Raw genomic sequence first — 23,185 nt, 5'->3', positions numbered from 1 at the left:
GAAGGATGAGTTAGTCTATTTGGGATTTGTGATATCTAAGGATGGTTTGAAGATGGACCCTGAGAAAGTGAAAGCAATTGTTGAGTGGCCTACACTAGAAAGCATTGGAGAGGTAAGATCATTTCATGGATTGGCCAATTTTTATCGAAAGTTTATCAGAAATTTTAGTTCAGTTTGTAACCCTATGACTGAGACCAAGAGAGGAGATTGGTAGGAATTTAAGTGGACCACTAGAGCAAAAAAAATGTTTTGAAATGTTCAACCAGAAAGTGACTAAGTAGCCTACATTAGCTTTACCAGATTTCAATAAAGTATTTCAAGTGGATTGTGATGCAAGTGGAACAACAATAGGAGCACTCTTGAGTCAAGAAGGGAGAGTAGTTGCCTATTTCAGTGAGAAATTGAATGATGCCCAGAGGAGATATTCAATGTATGAAAAGGAGTTTTATGCCATAGTTCAAGCCTTGAAGAAGTGGAGACATTATTTGTTCTCTAAGGAGTTTGTGTTGTATACAAATCATCAAGATTTGCAGTATTTGAATAGTCAGAGTAAGTTGAATCAGAGACATATGAGATGGGTAGAATTATTGCAGAGTTACACCTCTGTGTTGAAACATAGAAGTGGGAAATCTAACAAAGTTTATGATGCATTGAACCAAACAAGGAATTTGCTAACAGAGATGAGACTAACAGTATTAGGATTTGGAGATTTGAAGACCTTGTATGATGATGATCCAAATTTTGCAGAACCTTCGAAAGCATGTAGAGAACCGATTATGGTAGATAGAAGCAAGTGGTTGGATTACTTCATTCAGGATGGGATGTTATTCAAAGGAGCTCAGTTGTGCGTACCTAAGAGTTCTATGAGGGAGAATCTGATAAAGGAGAAACATAGTGGAGGACTAGCTAGACATTTTGGCATTGACAAAATAGTAGCATTGGTGAGTGAGCAGTACTTTTGGCCTCAGATTCATAAGGATGTTAAGAGATATGCGCAGGGTTGTAGAGTTTGTCAAGTTGCAAAGGATAGTTGTCAGAATGTGGGATTGTATAAACCTTTGACAGTAGCAATAAGACCTTGGGAGAATATAAGCATGAATTTTGTACTTGGATTTACTAAGACATTGAGAGGGAATAATTATATATTTGTGGTAGTGGATAGATTCTTGAAGATGGCTCATTTCATGCCTTGTAAGATGACATCAAATGTATTGCATGTAGCAGACCTATTTTTCATGGAAGTAGTAAGGTTGGATGGATTACCTAAGAGCATAGTTTCAAATAGAGACACTAAGTTTTTTAGATATTTTTGGAGAACACTCAAGAATAAGATGAAGATAGATTTGAAGTTCAGTTCTACTTTTCCTCCATAGATTGATGGATAGACAAAAGTTGTTAACTAGAGTCTAGGAAACTTGTTGAGATGTTTAGTGCGAGATAAAACCGAAAGTTGGGATTTGATCCTTGCACAAGAAGATTTTGCCTACAACAATATAGTGAATAGAAGTATCGAAAAAACACATTTTGATATTGTTACCGGAGTGCATCCTAGAGGTATATCGAAATTGAGAGACATTGGCAATGAAGATCGGAGAAGTTTAGAAGCAGAAGACTTTGCAGATCACATGGCAGCATTGCATATTCAGGTTAAACAACATTTGGAAGACACCAAAAGAAGCTTGGAGCAAAAGGAAGCATGATATAGCACACTTGAGAGTCTTTGGATGTGTGGCATACTCATTAATACCTCAAGAGTTGAGAAAGAAACTAGATGATAGAAAAGAGAACTGCATATTTGTGGGATATAGTGAATAATCGAAGGCATATAAGTTGTGCAATCCTATTATAAAAAAAAAAATAATAATCCTTGATGTTGAATTTGTTGAAGAAGAACCATGGGATGGCAGGATAGACAAAACAACTATAGTTGCAGCTAATGTTCGATAAGAGAATGAAGAGAAAGAAACTCAAGTTGAGAATCCTACTCTATAAGAAAATGTTCCTACAACACCTACTAGGACACCTACTGCTCCAACACGTAATAATAGCAATGAGTCTTCTAATCCAACACTTGCATCACTAAGATCAAAATCCATAAACACTTCAAAGAAGACATGAAGTCTAAAGGAGGTATATGATGAAATACAAGAAATTCAGTCAATATAAAAGAATGAAACTTGGGGTCTAGTAGAGCTTCCTAAAGGCAAGGATGTGATTGGAGTTAAATGGGTTTACAGAACAAAGTATAATGCCAATGAACAACTAGAGAAGCACAAAGCAAGACTAGTAGCTAAAGGCTTCACACGATAGCCAGGTATAGAGTACAATGAAACTTTTGCACTTGTGGCAAGATTGGATACCATTAGAATGGTCTTATCTATAGCAGCTCAAAAAAATTGGAAGGTTTATAAAATGGATGTTAAATCAGCATTCTTGAATGGCATTTTAGAAGAAGCGTCTATAAAACAGCCACTGGGTTATGAAGTTTTCAGAGAACATAAGGTATACAAATTGAAAAAGGCCCCATATTGTTTGAAGCAAGCTCCTAGAGCTTTGTACAACATGATACTCTTATTTTGTGAACAATGGGTTTAGCAAGTGTGGTAATGAACCAACTTTGTATGTCAAAGTGAATGATAAAGGAGAAATCTTGAGAGTTTGTTTGTACATGTAGATGATTTGATATTCACAGGTAATATATCAATTAACTCATTCAAGACAACCAAGGAAAGAGAATTTGATATATGTTCGATTTGGAGCTAATGAGATATTTTTTGGGGATAAAGGTAAGTCAAAATGATCAAGGCATTTTTATATGTCAAAGCAAGTATGCTAATGATTTGTTGAATAGACTTAAGATGACAAATGTGAATCCAATCCCTACACCCATTGCTTTGGGTTTAAAAATTAGCAAGGATGATAAAAGTCCTAGTGTTGATGCAACCTTATTCAAGAGATTAGTTGCCAGCCCCATGTATCTAACTATGACAAAACCGGATATTATGTAGGGGTAAGTTTCATTTCTAGATTCATGGACAAACCAAAACAATCACATTGGAAAGCTAGAAAAAGAGTTTTAAGATACATAGATGGTTCTTTTTAGTGCGTAATCTAGAAGCCTCTCCCGTAGCTGTGGGCAGGGCTCTGTTTTTTAAAAGGACTGAAATGTGCATACTCTGTTTTATGAATGTATGTATGATTGCAAAAGAGCACTGGTGGCTCTATTTTGACACTAATATAAACTGTCTTTTTTCTGCTTGATATTTCTCACTATTTACTGCAATTTTGTGTTCTGTCTTCCTTTGATAAAGAATCTTACATATATATACTCCATTTATGTATAGACATCATATATCAGTAATATATTAACTGCTTAACATTCCTACTTCACATTCATACTTCCTAGCAAGTGGAAGACAAGATAGCATATCAACCTGATCAGAATGCCATGCATTATGCATTACTCCAAATACTTGAACACCATATAAGTCTGATGCCTAGTTTAATTAATTGTGAACTGCAAATCTATTGATTGATCGAATGCCTTAAGTTCTCTCCTTCAAAGCCCTTGTTGTCTTCTTCCCATCATGATTTTATATCCTATCATTTCCCTGAAGCTGTGTAACTTTTGGACAGGTTTTCCTTCATGAGGGGTTGGGTCTCCTCATTGCTACCCCATCCTTAATCATTAGTCATCATAGCTAGTTTTCAATCGCACCATTTGATGGATTGCATGTTCTTAACCAAATACTTAGTGTTTTCCTTAACTTAGATCGCTGCATAGTTAAGATCGCTTCATTAGCATATACTAACCGTTGTTCATCCTTAATCCAATTGCTGTTTTTAGCAATCCATGCTGTCTATTAATAATTATTTCAGATCGCTCTTTCTGGAAAAATCATCGTCTCAGGACATCACGATTTTTGTAAGGTATTGGTATCCCTTTATGGCGCGGGATGACAAGAAACATAAGTCATTTGTTTGACGTGTCCACTGAATATGTTTGATTACAGGGAGGATCGTGTATTTTTTTTTTCCAGCTTCTATTTTCCATTAAATTTCAAACATGGGACGTGTATTTACACAAATTTTTAAGAGATTAATGTATTCAAATTAGTACATTATTTCATGTTTTTATATTCTTTATTGCTCTTATTCTTTACATCTGTCCCTATATGGGGTGTACAAAAGAGATTTGTTAGAACTTTTGGGCATGACTAAATTCCGTTGTTTCTGTTGGAATTATGTCACACTCAGATTCAATGAATGTTTGGTCAAAGAAGGGTCAATGGCTCAATTGATAGAGGACTCCAGCAGCAAACAGAAGGTCTTAAGTTCGAGGCTGTTTCATATGAGTTGTAGCTCAACACACGGTATTAGAGTTAAGTTAAAAGCTCTAAGCAGCTACATAGTGGGTTAAGATAGAATGTTGGAAATAAACCACATCTAGACTAACAATAAGTTGGCCAAAAAGGAAATGAGTACCCAGCCCTTAGAATACACCAAGCCATCAATGTTCCTCATATATTACAAATATATTATAATAAATGTTTTGTGCATCCTAAAACCTGGATAGCCATTTCGATTAAAGAAAGGCTAGTAGCTCCATTGGTAGAGCACCTTAGTAGAAAATAGAATGTCCTAAATTCAAATCCTACCTGAATTTTATGAACTGTAGTTCAAAATCTCCTACTGTTTAAGTAAAAACTAAATAAAAGAAAGAACCAAGAAAACAATAAAATTGAACAAAATACTCTAAACCTATATATTTATATTGAATAATAAACTTAGGATAGATAAATCTTTACTAAGTCTACATTGTTTAGTATTAATAGAAGATTTTGTAGTGCTAATACAACATTGTTATTCTAAAATTCTATATAGAAAAACTTAGCCATAATCTGTGTCTGAGTCTATTACTGCGCCAATGAAAATGCAACACTTCTACTGTGGGTTATCCATCATCATTTGGTTTTTCCGTTTTGTTAAATCATGGGTTTAAATGTAACTGTAAGCAATTATATTTTAAACTTCATACAGCTGGAGAGCTTAACATTTTCTCTCTTGCTTTAACTGCAATCACTCAGTGAAATGCCTCTCCAGTAAAGGCAATGAAGGATTAAAAACCATTTGAAACGAAAATGAACGAAACAATGTTATTAATTGTGTACTGTTAAGACTAGATTTCTTTCCTTTTACCCTGACATTAGCTTATGTTCTTATAACTTCCACATGTAAAGCGACAAAGAAGTAAGAACAAATCTATGCATAACAGATGGGAATGGGCTAACGAGGGTTCTTGTTTCTACTCTGGGCTTAAAGCATCATTTATAATTCTTTATTGTCTTTAAAAGCCGTTACGTTAGATATGCTAAGGCTTTTAATAAATGACTAAATCGTTTGCAGATTTCCAATTAAGACTTTTCAAATATGATGTAACATAACCCTTATGCAATTCTGGATTCAGTTCAGTTTCTCACTTACTACGCAAATCCTAAGTATCTTCTTAAAGGGAGTGGGTCCTATTGCCCTTTAGATACGGACAAAATGAAACTGTATATTGAAGGTCCAATCTGTAGACAGCGAATTTGATTAGTATTTTCGTAAAGCATTTGCTCTAGTTTGTGTGGAAACATGATAACTATCTCCTTAACGGTTGAGGTTTTTGAAGCTTGACAGAGAATACAGAAAGGCTTAAGCAAACAATTGTATTCAACTTGATTACCTACCACATGATAATAGAATGTTACAATTAAAATTGTTTAAATATATAGAGGTCTTTAGTGCTTTCTACAAATTTAGCAGACAAATCCCAATTGAAAAAAGTTAGTAACAAACATTTAATACTTACTCCTTCTAAACAATACTAAATATGTACATCTTGCTCCGTCATTAAATAATTGTGAAAGAAATTACATATTCCAAAAGTTTTTTCATCCTCAGAAGATGATAGAAGATTCACGGTCTTCCATAGGACACTTCTTCAGTTACATTTGGATGCCTCTATGCAGTATCACAGTTCCATGTTCCAGATGTTAGTTTCTAAACGGTAAATATTCGTGAATTCTTTTTGTCAGCACTTATTCAGAACCATGTTCCCAGGTATCAGCTTCTAGACGGTAAATTCTCCTCCCTCCTTTTGATTAGGACTTCTTGAGAACTTTTATGGTTTGTAATGTTTTTACTTCTTAATAACAGACAGAAGAGGAAACAACTATATCTTAACCGAAGTTGCATGAAACTGGCAGGTAAAAGACTTTTTCATGAGATATAACAGCAAATCTAGAAGGGACACAAAGAACGAACAATTTTGCTTAAATAATGGGACAAATTGTAAGGAAATAGGTAAAAGAAAAACAGAATTCCTTGATGCCTCCTTGGCTAACAAGGGTTGATTTCTGTCAGACAGATTCTAGACCACGTCAAGTAAATAAGGTAAAATTTGTTCGTCAGTCTGTCTGGTAGTGATGATCTCACTAGTTATATAGTTTCAAACATTGATGAAATCAATTGGAGGATATTCTTTATGGTAAATGCTCGAGTTATTAAAGATCGTTCAAAGAACTGTGCAACTTGTAATAGACTGCTTCATTCTGGGGCAATGTGGAGTAGTTCAAGTGAATGGTTTGAATGCTCAAGGGAGATGATTGAGAGCAAAATCATTCCCAATCATGAAATCTTCGAATGGTTGAAAGTTAAAGATAAAATTTTAAAATAATCTAACACTATACTGAACAGCAAAAACACAGAGCTCTATTAAATTATCATCAATTAAAAAATCACTCCCCAAAACTGAGTGGTCAGCATAAATACAAAAGACGGACTGTATTGTTCTCAACAATTGAATTCCCTTAATCCCTCGGGGCAAACAAAAAAACTCAGTTTGTCTTGTTGGGCGCACATTGTTTACATGGTTTTTTTTTACCTTTAAAGGGTTGGGATGCTTCCCTATTTATTTTAATAAAAAACAATTGAATTCCTTGACTAGTCGGAAGACGATTCAGATGATTCTGCAGATTCAATGCCTCATTTCCTGCTACTTCGTCTAGTCTGGTTGCCCTGGACAATGTCATCTTCTACTGCCCTGGTACTGTACACAATCATAAAGGAAGTAATGATAACTAATTTTAGATAAAGAGTAGAGCTTGTTGTGATTGGGCTCAAATTCTAACTCGCACTTATAGAACACTGTTGTGACCATTTCACACATCGCCCCATTAAAATGGGGACCCCCTCTTTTTGCTCGGTTTTGCCTGTTCTTCTCTCTGCTTTTAGGGTTTTGAGTAAGTGAGTGAGTCGTCTGGACTAGGGCTAAGCCTTAGGGTTTCCTTTTTTTGATATTTTCAAGCTGCAGTCCAGTCAAATTTTGAAAGATTATTGAGCATCCTCACGTGGATTGCAATTTTGAAATAGGATGAGTCTGTCAATATGTCAGGTGTGTCTGTCTAGGTCCAGTCGGAATTTTGAAAGCAAGTTCAAATTTTACCTAAGTGTTAATGATGGAATTGTGCAATCTTGTCCGGGTGAATTTGGACCAAATTTTGGAAAGTTTGATAATTGACCCCTGGCCTTGGAGATGACCTAATTATGCCTTGTGAAGTGATTGAAAGCCTAAATTCTTGATATTTTGACCTATAGAGGTAAAATCGCTCCTGTCCCTCACCCAGGGACCAAGGCGAAATTGGTATTTTATGCATCTTGGTTATTGACTTGCTTCATTTGTCTTGTGCAGGGTCGCTAGGAGATACAATCGAGCATGAATTGAAGATTTGGAAGATTTTTTTTTGAGACTCAAAATGGCAAATTTTTAAGGTTTAAGGCCAAATCGCTCCTGTCCCTCTCCCAGGGACCAGGGCGAAATGGTTTACTTAGGGCATTTTTGGCCTTAGTTGATCAAACTGGAGCATCAAGAACGCAATAAGGGATGAAATCAACATAATGGAGCACCCAGACTTAGTCATTTGCAATGAAAAGTTGAACATTTGACCTTAAGGACAAAAATCGCTCCTGTCCCTCACTGAAGGACCGGAGCTTGTTTCTCAAAGTTGCACTGTCCTTGCAGGGCCAAGACAATTTTTGGATTGGAAGGGATCAAGGAGGGCATGTTTTGTCCATTAAATATAATTTGAAGTAATTTGCAAACAAGGAAATATGCTAAGATGACAAAATCGCTCCTGTCCCTCACTGAAGGACCGGAGCTTGAACTCCAAGTTTGCCTTATTCTTGCAAGATTAAATGATTTCGCGATTTGGAAGAGATCAAGTAAAGTACGTTTTGCCCATTGAATATAACTTGAATGGACCACGAAGGAGAAAATCGACCCAAGGTACAAGTTCGCTCCTGTCCCTCTCCCAGGGACCAGGGCGATTTTCAAATGAAGCTCTTGTCCCTCTCCAAGGGACCAGAGCGATTTTCTCAAAGGACAAGTTTTGGACCAAGGAAAGGCGAATTTCAAGCTTGAGATGAAGGAAAGGCAACCCAACCAATCCGTCAAAGATGATTTTGAAAGTTGGCGAAACACAAATAAGCTTATAAATGCAAGTTCGCTCCTGTCCTTCTCCAAGGGACCAGGGCGAAATCTTGGTTATCTAGCATTCCCTTCTGAATTTGGTTGAGTCCAGGCCAAGGCACATGATGATAAAGATGTTTGGAATGCCTCAAAGAAGAACGAAGTTGTAAATAACCCGAGAACTTGATGGAATTGCCCAAGGCGCTCCTGTCCCTCTCCCAGGGACTAGAGCGAAATCCTCAAATTTGCCTTATTGCCTAGTATTTTGGAGTACTACTATCGTTTGCCAGACTCAAGAAGGAATAAGAAACAACGTTTTTCACTTTGAAGGCAATTGGAAGTTGATATGATCAAGGGTTCGCACAAATAACAAAATGGTGCTCCTGTCCTTCAGTCAAGGACCAAAGCGATTTCAATAAAGTCAACCGTTCCCTTCAAAAACTACGTCAAGGCAAGGTCATGCAAGATCCCAAATGTCTTTAGGAAGATGATAAACAAGGAATTGACCCCAAGACTCAACAATTTTGAGTTCAAATGTAAAGTTCGCTCCTGTCCCTCAGTCAAGGACCAGGGCGAAAATCTCCAGAATATCAAGTTTGCTTTGCAAAAGACAAGATTGGCATGCGTAGAACAAACAAGGATGATCATTGCCTACCTCGCAAGTTGATTTGACAATTTAAAAAACAAGGACCAAGGAGTTAAAGCAAAAATCGCTCCTGTCCCTCACCAAGGGACCAAGGCGAAAATGGTTTAAAAGGCATTCATTCAAAAAATTGAATAGATCAAACTCCAAGCTACGAATGAAGACCCCATTTTGGACGTAAAGGAAGTGACTTTGAACGTGAAAATCAATCCAAAATGCATGAGTGCTCCCGTCCCTCTCCCAGGGACTAGAGCGATATTGATTAATGTCCCAAATTCCTCCCATGTTTAGACGCCAATAATTTTTGAATTACATTAAGTGCTGATTTCGATAAAATTAAATTGGCATTTAAAAATAGTGCATAAGGCATTTACTAATTAATTTAGCCTTTTAAAAAATCGAAATTATTAATTACAAAGGCATTTAAATTAATTAATTATCAAATCAAATAAAAAGGGAGAGCGCTTGGGGTTATATTTTTATATTTTTACAAAAGTCGGCCTCCTTTTTATTTAAATTTTGTTTATTACTTGCCTTATTTCCAAAAGTCGGCCTATGTGAGAATAAGGAGATGAGCGCCTATATAAGAAGGGTACTTTGAAGCATTTTAAAACATCATTCAATCATTGTTACATGCGATTTTTGAGAAGCAATAGAGGGAGCGAATTTTGATCCAAGGAAAGGAGCAAAATTTCCATCCAAGGAGGAGTGTGAACTTTGTTTGTGGTTAGAGATGGAGTGGATTTTCCTTTAAGGCGTTGAAGACCCCAAGGGTGGTGAAGTTGATAAAGGAGGTGCATTTGCTAAGAGAAGCTCACGTTGAAGACTCCAATCTTCATTTTGCCTAGGCGAATTTCCTAATTTTGCATCTTTTTTTAGAGTTAGTTCTCAAGAAAGGTATGGGAAGATCTCCCTTGTCCAAATTTTGAATTTTGAATCGTCCTAGCCCCAATTTTGAATTTTGAATTTTGAATCTTGAATTCCAAAATTGCATCATTATATTTAGGAAATGATAATTCAAGGATTTATCATGAAGTTTCCTAAATTTAAATTTCAATCTATATTTCTATATTGCAAAATCTGTTACTCATTATGAAATGTTGTGTAGGTGTCATGATGGCGACCCCAACGGCAGGAGCATCTACCAATCATCCAACCCTCATGAAGGAAGATCAAAAGAACAAAGAATTGGAGACCAAGCTCATGTCGAAGTGGAGCAACATTGGAGGTACCAACTTGGGAAACTTCAGTACGAGGAAATTTCGAGAGGTCCCTTACATTGGCAAGCCATCACCTGTCGCAAGGAGAATAATTGAAAGTGGCATTATCAAGGCAGCCAGCTTCCCTCCAGCAATCCAGTGCCATGACTTGATGATCGAGTGTGCTCGCCATTATGATCCACAGTCCAGATCGATCGTGTCTAAGGAAGGAAACACTTTAGCTTATCTTTCAGAGGAGGCTATCAGTGAAGCTCTTCACCTGCCAGAACATAAAGATATGATCTATAAAAGCTTAGAAGGAGCCAAGTCCATGTACGAAGATGATCCAGACACTTGCTTGAGCATCATCAACAAGAATTGGTTACTCAAGAGTCGTCCTCGCCTGAGTAAGATTCTGAACACACCACATAGGATTGACTTCCAGGAGGAGTACAGAGATTTGATAACATTACTCAACCAAGTTACAGGGGCTCCTCAAGCCTTCTATTTTGAGAAGTGGATGTTCTACTTCATCCAAGTGATAGTTCAAGGAAAAGGAACAATTCATTGGGCTAGAATGATTAGCCATTGCTTGGACGTGCAGTTAAGAAGACTGAAGGCTACCAAGTCCTTCCACATGAGTTCATACATCATATATGCCTTGATAAGGAGTTTTGAATATGCAGGATTACCTCACAGAGGAGTGATCGGAAGAGGGCCCGGGGAAGTCAGAGTTTGTGATTCCTATGTTCATTTGCATCATCCTCTAGGAAGTGACTACAAGTTGGTCAATGATACCTTCACGATGAACATCACCAGGACATTGCAAGGCGGGATTCACAATCGGCTATCTCAAGATGCACAAGAGCTTGTAAAGAGGTACGGTGCTTGGTTCATCCAATTTCAGAAGTTTACATATATTAGAGTTCATGGATGTCCTTCACCTCCCTACATGTTGCCGAGATATCCGACAGACAGAATAGTGTTACTTCAGGTAACTAGACAGTTGGCAGCTTATGCGAAGGCATTCAGACACAGGCATGGAAATGGAGTTCCTGTGCCTATCATACTAGGAAATTTAGTTGAGGTATGTCCTAATGCTCTAGCCATGGATGATGCAGAAAAGGAGTTAGCTTTATATTCATATTCATTCTTTGCCTTGAGAGAGAGTTTTGATCCTTATGGGTATATAGAGGAGACAGTCGGAAGGAAATACAGACATGAACCTCAGGTAGAGGACTTTGTGATAAATCTCTCAGATGATCTTGAAGTGAAAAGAAAGATGCATTCCAGATTGCCTTTAGACTTCATCAGGAAATGCAAAATTTACAGAGTGGCCGACCAAGCTCAGGACAGTGGCAGACATCTCCAATCATCTTATGACCGAGAAAGCAAAGTAGTGACGCTAGATTGGAATGAACCTAAAATTTTTGATCAAGATGCCTTGATGGCTCCAGTTTTGTCTTGTACTCGCAGATGGGTTGATGTGCAACATCAAAAGTTGAGAGAGCAGGGCATATCTATGACTTTTACTTTGGAGGAAAGGCCAGGAGAAGGAGGAGCAAGTGTAAGTGAAGGTAATCCTAATCCTAGAAGCACAAGTGAAGGCAACCTTCGAAGCGTAAGTGAGGGTAATCCTCATCCTAGGGGCTCAAAGAGAAAAGAGAGACCTGAAAAAAGAGAATCCTCCAAGAAGAAGCAAGAGGCCAATCGAGATCGTTCATCAGACACATCTTCTTGACAAGAGAAAAGGACACTTGAAATGGAGGAATCTATGGAATCAATGGTACAGAACGATAAACATGAAGAAGGATAGGCACCTCAACATTCATCAAACCGATCTCTCCAAGTCAATGAGCTACATGAAGAGAATAACGATGACGAAGTGACATCTCCTCTCAGAGAAGAAGAAACATTGCCTAAGGAGATATAGGTTAGAGAAACAAGATCTACCATTCCAGATTGGTTAAAAGAGAGACAAACAAGGGTGATTGTGATTGAGGACAAAGATAATGTGATTTATTTAGAGAGCCTTGTTGGAAATTCTCAGGAAGTGACAGAAAAGAGGAAATCCACTAAGATGTCCAAGATGATTAGAGATGAGACAGGATCCAGGAAATTACAGATAGCTACACCAGCAGTGGACAAGTATGAAGGTGAAATCCTTGCAGAGGAGTATGATGTAGAGACATTTGAGCTTGGTCCACTCCCAGCCGAGCAGACATTGGATGAGGCCATTGATTCATTTGAGGAACTTAAGGACAAGCTTAGAGAAGAAATGGAAAAGAATAGAAAGCTTGAGCAAGAGGTCAGTGCTTGGAGAGGCTACTTTAGCCATCTCAATCAGCCTTTGAGGCGTCAGGATCCAGCAGTATCTCCTATGCAGGAAGTTCCCCTTGAATCAGTTGGTGAGGCAGAGAGAGTCAAGAGTTTGGTCCAGCTTATGAGCTCTTGGATTGACAAATCCCATACAGTTGCTATTGAATTTGCAACAAGAATGATAAAGACCATTCATCGAGCTATCCAGGTTCTTGAGATCATCCACAACCTAATGATAACGGTAGCCGCCTTTGCTCATACTAAAGATGTTATCATTCCTTTCCTGCAAGTAATCAGACAAACATCAAGGAAGATCCTAGCACAAGAAAAGATAATGGATGGGGGACCTCAGAGTTTACTCCAATGGTCAACTTTACTCCAGATGAAGGAAGTTCTTTTTGAGGACATCAGTAACAAATGCAATCAAGTTGAAGAGATTATCCATCCGATCCAGGACAAGGTGTTTGAAGTATTATGTACTATTCTTGGCAGGAGGATTGCAGTTGAGACAGATGTGGATTTGCAAGAATTAGAAGAAAGAGTCAAGGTCATGTTTTGCAAAGATGAGAATGTTATTACAGATGAGCAACGGGATCAGATGTTTGCTACCATGCGCCTGATTGAGAAAATCAAAGAACTTGAACCTGGATGGGACATTGCTCTTCTCAAGGCTTTCGATCAGGTCATCCACTTGGAGGAACGAATGAGGAATCTTCCCAAGATTCCAGTTGCTGAGATTGAAGGAATCGTGTCTAGATTCATTGCATATGCTAAAAAAGAGAATTGGAAAGGGAATAAGATTCTAGAAGAAAGGTTGTTATAGATGATGTGGCACCTTAATTATCATTGGTCTATGCCTCCTAGGTTTTTGTGCCAAATTTAATATTGGCTATGCATTTAATATTGTTCAATAAAAAGGAGGCTATTTGTAATAAACCCTAATTAGGGTTTAGGTGTCATAATCTTGGCCATTGATCTTCTTTTGATCTGGACCGTTCATTGTAATTGAGGATGCTATTTATACCCTCATTCATTTTCATTTTGATATATAGATATAGAATTAAGAGAGAGCAATAAGAAATAGTTAGAGTTTAGAGTTTTTTTAGAGAAGCAAGTTATTTTGTAGCAAGATTGAGCTTTGAAGAAGGAATTTCAAACAATTGTTGTTTATGATGGCTTTGAGATCAATAAAATATTGAAGTTATGGTGTTTTATTACAATTCTTGTGGTTATCTTCATGGTTGTTTACTTTCTTAAATCATTCTCAGTCAAAGTAGTATTTAAGTTTGAAGGACTAAGTGTTGGGCTTGATCTTTGGTGAGATTCACATTCCAAACCACTAGCTTCTTACTGATTGTAGGAACGCCTTGTGTGGTCAACTCGAGAGACTCGAATTACTTAAACCTTCAATCGTCATTGAGCTTTGGATATGTGCCTTCATGGTAGTTTCCATGATCCTTGATGAATTGAGAGATCATTTGTTACCTTAGAAGATCGCATCAATTTCAGTTGAGTTGTTATTTCATGGCAATATTGAAGTTGGTAGAATCTTACCAAGTCTTGCCCGCATTGAGTCATTCTTAGGATTAGATTAGAGTTTATCTCTTGCAAACCCTACCCTTTTGATCTTTTTTGGAATTCATTAGTATTAGGAAATCTTGTTCCTGTAATTCGGATACTTAAGTCCCCTTGATGAAACAACAATCACAATGACCACTGGTGCTTATCCACACGTAGAGACCCTACATAAAAGAACATTGTAGTCACCCTGATTGATCCTTTTTTGCGACATCTTCAGCAATCAGAGGCTTTATTCAAGACAGGATAAGGTACCTTTAGGTATTTTATTTTGTGTTTGATAGTGTACAAAATACACGTCAATAGAATTGGCACTAGAAGGAGGGCTCGAACATCCGAAATCCGAAGATTTAAAGAAGAATACATTTCAGGCATGATCATGAATCACGATGGTCTTGCCACATGAGGGATTGAATCAAGTAGTGCAACCTAATTTGCAGATAGGCGACATTCAAGAAGATATTGTTTCAGGATTGAATCACCTAGTGTGGAACGTAAGGAGAAGTAAAGTTGAGTATAACAGAGTGAGAATCATTTTGGAACAAGAAGAATATAGGGCTAAAGAACACCGAATAGTCACAGTTAGAGAGCTTTGCAATCAAAGGAACCTCCAATAATCTCTGCATGACAAAAACTTCACGCTAGATCGCATTGGTTCTTTGTCGCCCGAGAAACATCAAAAGATATTGAGGTCAACACCAGGCATCAAGAATCTAAGTGAGCTTCAGTTTACTTCAAAGTCGAAGCGAGTCAAAAGAGAAGATACTCCCAAATAATTTGAACTAAGACTAGAGGAATCTCCTGAGTCATAACAAGCTCCGTCTCTTCAAGAACAAGTACAAGCGGTGATCCAATCAAGTATCCAGGCAATTTCTCAGACAACAAGCCAGGCTAGTTCATCAAGCCCCTTGTGAAGCTTTCAAGCCTCAAAAAGTACGATGGCTCACAATGCTCCGCCTCCTCCTCCTCCTCTTCTTCATGTGCTTAATGGCGCAACTTGGCTAATCAACAACCCATCGCCATTGGAATTTGCGGTCTATCATGATATGCCAAAGAATCCAAAGCATTTCTATTCCATGTAGACTTTTCCCCTACTCATTAGGAGAAGAAGCATACTTTTGGTTCATCCACTTGCCTACAGGGTCAATCAGGACTTGGGACGCGATGAAAGATGCATTTATTGCCAAGTTTGGTATACCAACCACACCAGCTAAGTTGTATAGATAGTTTGTTGAAGTCCGAAGGAGAGAACATGAGCCCATCACTTCCTTTAACAATAGGTTTCACCGTGCATACACAATGTTACGGCATCCTTATCTCATTGTGGACCCAAGGGAAATCTACTATGGGGCCTTGGACCATCTCACTGCTATGTTTGTAAGGACACATCCTATCCCGAATGACCTAAATGCAGCGTACACAAAGGCTATTGAAGTTAGTAAGCACATGGGACAAAATATCACTGGGCCACTACTACACATGGGACCTGTCGCAGCACCAAATCAAATGCAGATAGTTGGAATGGTGTTGGCTAACCAGACTCCAGTTATGAATCCGATTCCACAAGCAACATATCCGAGCGTGCAGCCAACAAACCAGTTGGTCCTTCATCCTGGAGTTCCGATTTCACAAGCTCCACCAGCACAACCTATGTACCTGCAAAATGTAACAAACTCATCAAGAACACAGAAAGAAAAGGATGAAATGAAAGAGTTGATTGAACAAGTCAAGAGACTATCAACTGAAGTAACTCATCTAAGGAATTAGAATAATCAACTCCAAAGCATGCAGAGGGCCAACCACGGCCAACATACAAAAAATCAAAATTTCCAAGGAAATAACAATCAAGGCTTCAGAAATAATTATCAATGAAATAATAACCAAGGCTTTCAGAGGAGACCGTGGAATACGGCTCCCAATAATGGAAATGTGGTGACGCCACTAGATAACCAACCAAATTCTCAGAATCAAGAAAATCATTCTACCAATAAAGTGTTTCTAGCAGAGGCGGCCTTGTCCAGTTGGTGTAGACTCCACAATACGAACCAACATTCTGAGTTGCAGTGTCCTGAGTTCAAAATCGCAGCCGACATATTCCAGCAAGAGATGCGCAGTAATGATCCCCCTGAAAATCCCCCCATGATTGGATATGAAATGGTCCCAACTACATGGTATGATCAAGCCATGATTGTGGAAAGCTACAAATATTCACAAGAAGAAGATAGTGAGACTCAAAATGGGAGATTTCCACCAGAATCTACTAACGGACCAATGGTACCTCCGGGTTCCCAGTTCCCACCTGCATCTGCAAACGGACCCATTGAAGACTCAGAGTATTATTTTCCACCTTTGAACAACAGTGTCCTAGTCGAGGGAATAAAGGAGGTATTCCACCAGTCTTCAGGAGGCGTGAACCAAAGGGTTTATCATAGAAATCAGAGAAATCAAGAACCCCTAACCACATCGATCCCTCCGAACAATTTCTCTACTCCTCTGGATCCACAAGCCAAGAACAATCCAGAATATCCACAACACACGCAAGGATACAAACAAAGGAATATTATGCCCCCCATGGGCAATGAAATGAAAAGACTAGCCACATTGGTGTTAGAAGAACTCAAGAAAGTTAAAGTTAGTCTACCACTCTATGAGTTACTCAAAATCTCAGAAATCAAAGATGCAGTGTTCAATAGCTTGAGTGAGTCTAGTACAGTAAGGTCAAATGTTCAGGACTCGGCCGACAAAGCTCAAGGTACCATCAATGTGACCCAAGAGGAAGCCGATGACAAAGGGCAATCTGAACAAGATGAATGCATGGTCCAGACCATAACCTTCCCAGCCAAAAAAGAAGACATGTTAGAAGGAAAGGTATTACTCAAAAGAGGCAAAACTAAGTGAGCTCAACCTACTATCAAAGAAGGCCTCACCACTAGTCAGATCCTTCCAGAAAAGGAAGTTGCCATTAAAAAGGATGTGGTCAAGAAAGGAAAATCTCTAAACAAAACTGATCACTCAAAAGAAGAGGGTCTGGTAAAGGACAACAATCTGAAGGTCAATGAAGTGAAACATCAAGAACACAGTGGGGATTCTTCAGCCCTTTCCCATGGAAAAGATGAACCAGCCCTATTCCTGCTGTCAGTTAGAATTTTTGGGAAATTATTACACAATTGCCTCTATGATTCAGGAGCTTCCAGTAACGTGATGCCCCTGGCTGTCTGTCAAAGACTAGGTATAACTCCCGCTCCTACCAAAAGAAAAGTCACCCAGTTAGACAAGACAGAAGTTCCAGTAATGGGCGAGTTGAACAACATCCACATGCAATTGGCCGCGGATCCAAGGGTCCAGAATTTAATAGACATATCAGTCATGGATATTCCAGATTCATATGGGATGCTCCTAAGTAGAGATTGGTCATGAAAATTGAATGGATATGTGTCAACTGATTTTGCACATATGTGGCTACCATGGAGAGGAGTCCCAAATCAAATCAAGATCGACAGCACTCCAAGGTTGAGACTTATGATAACTAAGTATGGGGAAGACAATGAGGTCCTGTTCTTATAATCAGATTTAGGGACGTACAAACCTAAAGTAGGTGAGGTCCTGATGATACAGAACATACAAGATAAAGATGGTCAGCAAAAAGTGATAGAATCTATAGAAATTGTCATCGAAAGTGATCAAGGATCCGATCAAGAAGATGATGGAATGTTCGAAAATTTCAGAAGGTTCGTACATAGAAACATACAGCAAAGTGTACAACTTGGTAACTTGGCGTCCATTCGAGATCTGCTCCTTCCCAACTGGTGTAGGATACACAATGTCGTCCATTCAGAATTATCTTGTTCTTTATGTCAGACCGCATTAGAACAAGTATACAAAAGAGCCCCGTAGACGTTGATTATAGAAGAAGTTCAAGATTTAGAAGTGGAAAGCTCCTCAGAAGATGAGACTTTATCCGACACATCAACCGAAAGCCAAGAAGACCTAGAAACGGAAGATCGAGGAAATGCAATATGGACATTAAGGTTCGATGGTTCCAAGTCCAAACAAGGATTTGGAGTAGGTTACGAATTAATTAGCCCGACAGGAGAAACATACCTTGCCACTCACAGATTGCAATTTCCCTGCACCAACAATGTGGTTGAATATGAATCCTTGATTCATGGGTTATTTTTAGCTATCAAAAAGAAGGCAAAAATGCTACAAGTATATGGAGATTCAGAAATACCCATAAGACAAATCAGAAAACAGTATGTCTGCCATGACAAAAGGTTGACCAGATATCGGAATCAAGTTTGGGACCTCATTGAAAGTTTCGAAGCCTTCAACATCCAATCAATATACAGGCATCAAAATCAAGTGGCTAATTCCCTTGCACAAGCCGCCAGCTCCTTGATACCATTAGCAATGGAAGGATTGAAGAAGTTCACAGTTGAGTTAACATCAGTCCCTTCGGTCCCGGATAACATCACTAATTTTCAAGTTTTCGAAGACAACAAGCACATACTGGATTTCTTAACCAACACAGATGTCTTCCTAGCCTAGATCATTGATGAGGAAGAAGTGGGAGAAGCAGAATTTGATGCCGAAGGAGTTTTGAATCTAAAGACAAACACTATTCCAAAGGGGATGGTAGAATTAGAAAGAATTTTTGATCCTGACAAATTGAAAGAGATGAAGAACCACAACATGGAAGGAAACATGTGTGACGCAATCAACGTAGGTGACAACATGCAAACTAAGAATGTGTTTATTGGAAAATCCTGCACCGCAACTGAAAGAAATGGAATCCTGAAAAACATGAGAGATTTCCCAGATGTCATTGCATGGAGTTATGAAGATCTCAAGACTTATGACACTGCAATTATTACTCACACAATCCCTTTGAAGCCAGGAAGCAAACCATTTAGGCAGAGACAAAGGCCAGTTAATCCTTTATTGGAGCCCCTAATATATCAAGAAGTTAAGAAACTGCTCTCAGCCAAGATCATCTTCCCAGTAAGGCATTCGACGTGGGTCGCCAACCTAGTTCCTGTCAGAAAGAAAAGTGGAGAGATTAGATTGTGTGTTGATTTCAGAAATCTCAACCGGTCTTCAGAAAAGGACAATTATCCACTACCATCACTAGATGAGGTATTGCAGATTGTCAACGGGTCGCAGATGATGTCTTTTCTGGATGGATATTTAGGATATAACCAAGTTCTGGTCGAGCTAGAAGATCGACTAAAGACCGTGTTTACCACCAAGTGGGGAACATTTGCATACAAGAGAATGCCTTTTGGACTCATCAATGCCGGGGCCACATTCCAGAGAGCCATGGATATCGCTTTCAAGGACTTAATTGGAAAATGCATTATTATATATATGGATGATATCACAGTTTTCTCCAGGCAAAGAGAAGATCATGTGGATGACTTAAGAAGAGTCTTCCAAAGGTGCAGAAGGTATGGTGTATCTCTCAATCCAAAGAAATGCATATTTGGGGTAACAGAAGGAAAACTTTTAGGACATGTCATTTCAAAAAGAGGAATCTCCATCGACCCTGAAAGAGTAAAAGCTATATCCACTATCAATTTGCCGGCTAGTAAGAAGGAACTCAAATCATTATTTGGCAAGATCAACTTTGTCAGAAAATTCATCACCGGATTTGCTGAGATAGTCAGACCCTTGAATGAGATGCTAAAGAAGGATGGAAAGATCGAATGGTCACCACAAGCCAAAAGGGCATTCGAGGAGATAAAGACAGCAATTGCAGAAGCGCTAGTTTTGATCAGTCCTGATTACCTCAAGCCCTTCTATCTATATTCCTTCGCTTCTGACTACACTTGTGCTGCTATCCTCACCTAGAGAAGTGAAGAAAGGGACGAGAATCCAATTGCATTCATGAGCACCCCACTGAAAGATGCAGAACTCAGATATCCCAATATTGAGAAACAAGCATACGCGCTAGTAAAGGCCATTAAGAAATTCAGACATTACCTCTTGAGGCCCAAAATTTACGCAATAGTACTAGATGCAACAGTCAAGACTCTTCTCATGCAAAATGAATTAGGAGAAAGAAGGGGAAAGTGGGTCGCCATTATCCAAGAGTTCGATATCGAAATCCAACCCATGAAACTTGTTCGAGGACAAGCTTTGGCGTAGACATTGGCAATTGACGGACTAGGATTAGTCCAACAAATTTATGAATTAGAGGATGTCACCCCCGATGAATGGTACAAAGATATTGTGACATACCTGCTTAACAACAAATGTCCTGCTCGCATGACACCCACGCAGAAAAGAGCACTAAGAATAAAGTGTCAACATTATATGCTTCAAGGATCTGTTCTATACTGCAGAAATCATGAAGGAATATATCTGAGGTGTGTTGGCAAGGATGAGGCCAAACAGATAATTGAACATTTTCACTCCAAGTTTGGGACCGAACATGGAGCCAACCTCGCTACAGGTCATCAGATCCTGAGAGCAGGGTATTACTGGCCTACGCTTTTCAAAGATACATTTAATCATATCAGGACTTGCCACACTTGCCAAGTCACAGCTTTCAGAGAAAGAAATCCGGCCATGCCATTGAACCCAGTGATCGAAGCAAGACCATTTGCCAAATGGGGAATGGATTTCATTGGTGTCATCAACCCCGCATCCTCGGCACAACACAAATATATCATCACAGCTACTGATTATTGTACCAGATGGTCAGAGGCACAAGCACTCAAAGTATGCACCACTAAAGCTGTAATTAAATTCCTGGAGGAAAACATCATCACAAGGTTTGGATGTCCTTATGCGTTGGTTTGCGACAATGGCTCGGCGTTCACATCATTGAGATTCTCGAATTGGGCTTTTGAATATGGGATAACCCTCAAATTTTCATCAAATTATTATCCTCAGGGTAATGGGTTAGCTGAGTCAACTAACAAGAACCTACTCAGTGTTATCAAGAAGCTGCTAGAAAGAAGCTCGAGAGAATGGCATACCCAATTGAGATTTGCTCTATGGGCAGACAAAATCAGGACCAAGAACGCATTAGGAATTTCACCTTATTTTCTGGTTTATGGTCAAGATCCAATTTTCCCCATGCAACTCAGGATCTCAACCCTAAGATTTATTCAGGAATACATGGAAGACACTGATGCTGTTCAAGCCCGATTAACACAGTTAATGAATCTGGAAGAGAAGAGAGATCAAGCATTGGAAAATTTTGCAAAACACCAAGGAGTCGTGAAAAGATGGTTTGATCGGCAAGCTAAAGTCAGGGCATTCTGGATCTCAGATCTTGTCTTATACTGGGATAAGGCACATGAGAAAAGGGGAGAGCATGACAAGTTTGATAAGCTTTGGAAAGGCCCTTATCAAATTTCAGAGATTTTGGGAGAAAATGCATTTAGGTTGAAGACTTTAACTGGAGAAGACATCCCATTGCCTGTCAATGGGAGGTATCTCAAACATTATTTCCAGTCCTAGGATGCCTAAGGCCTTCCCTTGTACATAGCTAGTTTAGTTTGCTTTCGTCATTTCTCGTTTGTTTGCTTTTCTTTCGTTTTGGTTTGCCTTTCACTTTGTTTTCGTTCTTAGTTTAGGTGTTTTGTCTTAGGTTAGTTGTTTTGTCCTGAGGGGTATCCATTTGAAATTGGGTGATTTTGTCATGTAACACTCTGACTTCTCACTAGGTTGTTGGTTGCATTTGGACAATCATGAGGTCTTTTGGAATTACGAAGGGGGTTTCTTTTGATAAAACTTTGAGTCAGGCCGTATTTGCAATGAAGCAAGATTAGCTTATTGAACTCACGTATTTTTGTCCTCCAGTTATTATATCTTTTCACACTTATAATCTCCGAGTCATTATGGTTTCCAGGCAAAGCTGTGATCGGTGAAAAATCTAAAATCTGACTTCAGCGCCACCGCAATCCTCAAACCCTAGTGAGCTTCACTACTCACAAGCCAAAAGAATTGACGGGATTGAAAAGTAGTATCAAGAGATAAAAATGAGAAAAAATCAAAAGAGAAGAAAAATGAGCTAACAAAGAAATATCAAATTGGCTAAGGGGAATATACGAGTAACTCCATCGGGGCTATAGATGCCTGGCTGGCAATGGAGCAATGTTCGTGAGCTTGCGGGGTTAACCTCGTTGGGACTATGGACATCTAACTGGCAGCGAGGCTCTATCCAGGATGCTTTTGGAGTACAGATTAACTACGTAGCCTATCACAGGGGAACCTGGAGGATCATGATTGTCTTGTTGAGGGGAATCAACTCATTTGCACACGAATGGGTAACTGTGGACTTGATACTTTGTCTCAATATGATGGTCTCTTCTTGTAAGTGTTTCTTAACTCCTGGTTTTGTTAAGGGAGGTTTTCTAAGTTTTCTTCAAGAAAGATTGATTCCCAAATGTTTTCCAACATTTCTCAGTGGTGTCGCCAGATGTTGTGACCATTTCACACATCGCCCCATTAAAATGGGGACCCCCTCTTTTTGCTCGGTTTTGCCTGTTCTTCTCTCTGCTTTTAGGGTTTTGAGTAAGTGAGTGAGTCGTCTGGACTAGGGCTAAGCCTTCGGGTTTCCTTTTTTTGATATTTTCAAGCTGCAGTCCAGTCAAATTTTGAAAGATTATTGAGCATCCTCGCGTGGATTACAATTTTGAAATAGGATGAGTCTGTCAGTATGTCAGGTGTGTCTGTCTAGGTCCAGTCGGAATTTTGAAAGCAAGTTCAAATTTTACCTAAGTGTTAATGATGGAATTGTGCAATCTTGTCCGGGTGAATTTGGATCAAAATTTTGGAAAGTTTGATAATTGACCCCTGGCCTTGGAGATGACCTAATTATGCCTTGTGAAGTGACTAAAAGCCTAAATTCTTGATATTTTGGCCTATAGAGGTCAAATCGCTCCTATCCCTCACCCAAGGACCAGGGCGAAATTGGTATTTTAT

At 38.9% G+C, this 23,185-nt stretch overlaps 1 long non-coding RNA gene across 1 annotated transcript in view; it reads right to left on the bottom strand.

Annotated features, from left to right (window-relative positions):
• Positions 1 to 6,723: 6,723 nt before the first annotated feature.
• Positions 6,724 to 23,185, bottom strand: part of LOC131070244 (uncharacterized) — a 51,917-nt gene continuing 35,455 nt past the window's right edge. The window contains exon 3 of the long non-coding RNA XR_009112300.2: positions 6,724 to 7,090. This is a non-coding gene — a long non-coding RNA (uncharacterized LOC131070244). The remainder of the gene's footprint in view (positions 7,091 to 23,185) is intronic.

The sequence above is a fragment of the Cryptomeria japonica genome, chromosome 1 (genome assembly GCF_030272615.1).
Source record: "Cryptomeria japonica chromosome 1, Sugi_1.0, whole genome shotgun sequence".
Classification (NCBI taxonomy): domain Eukaryota; kingdom Viridiplantae; phylum Streptophyta; class Pinopsida; order Cupressales; family Cupressaceae; genus Cryptomeria; species Cryptomeria japonica.
This window is presented reverse-complemented; position numbering and strand designations above follow the sequence as displayed.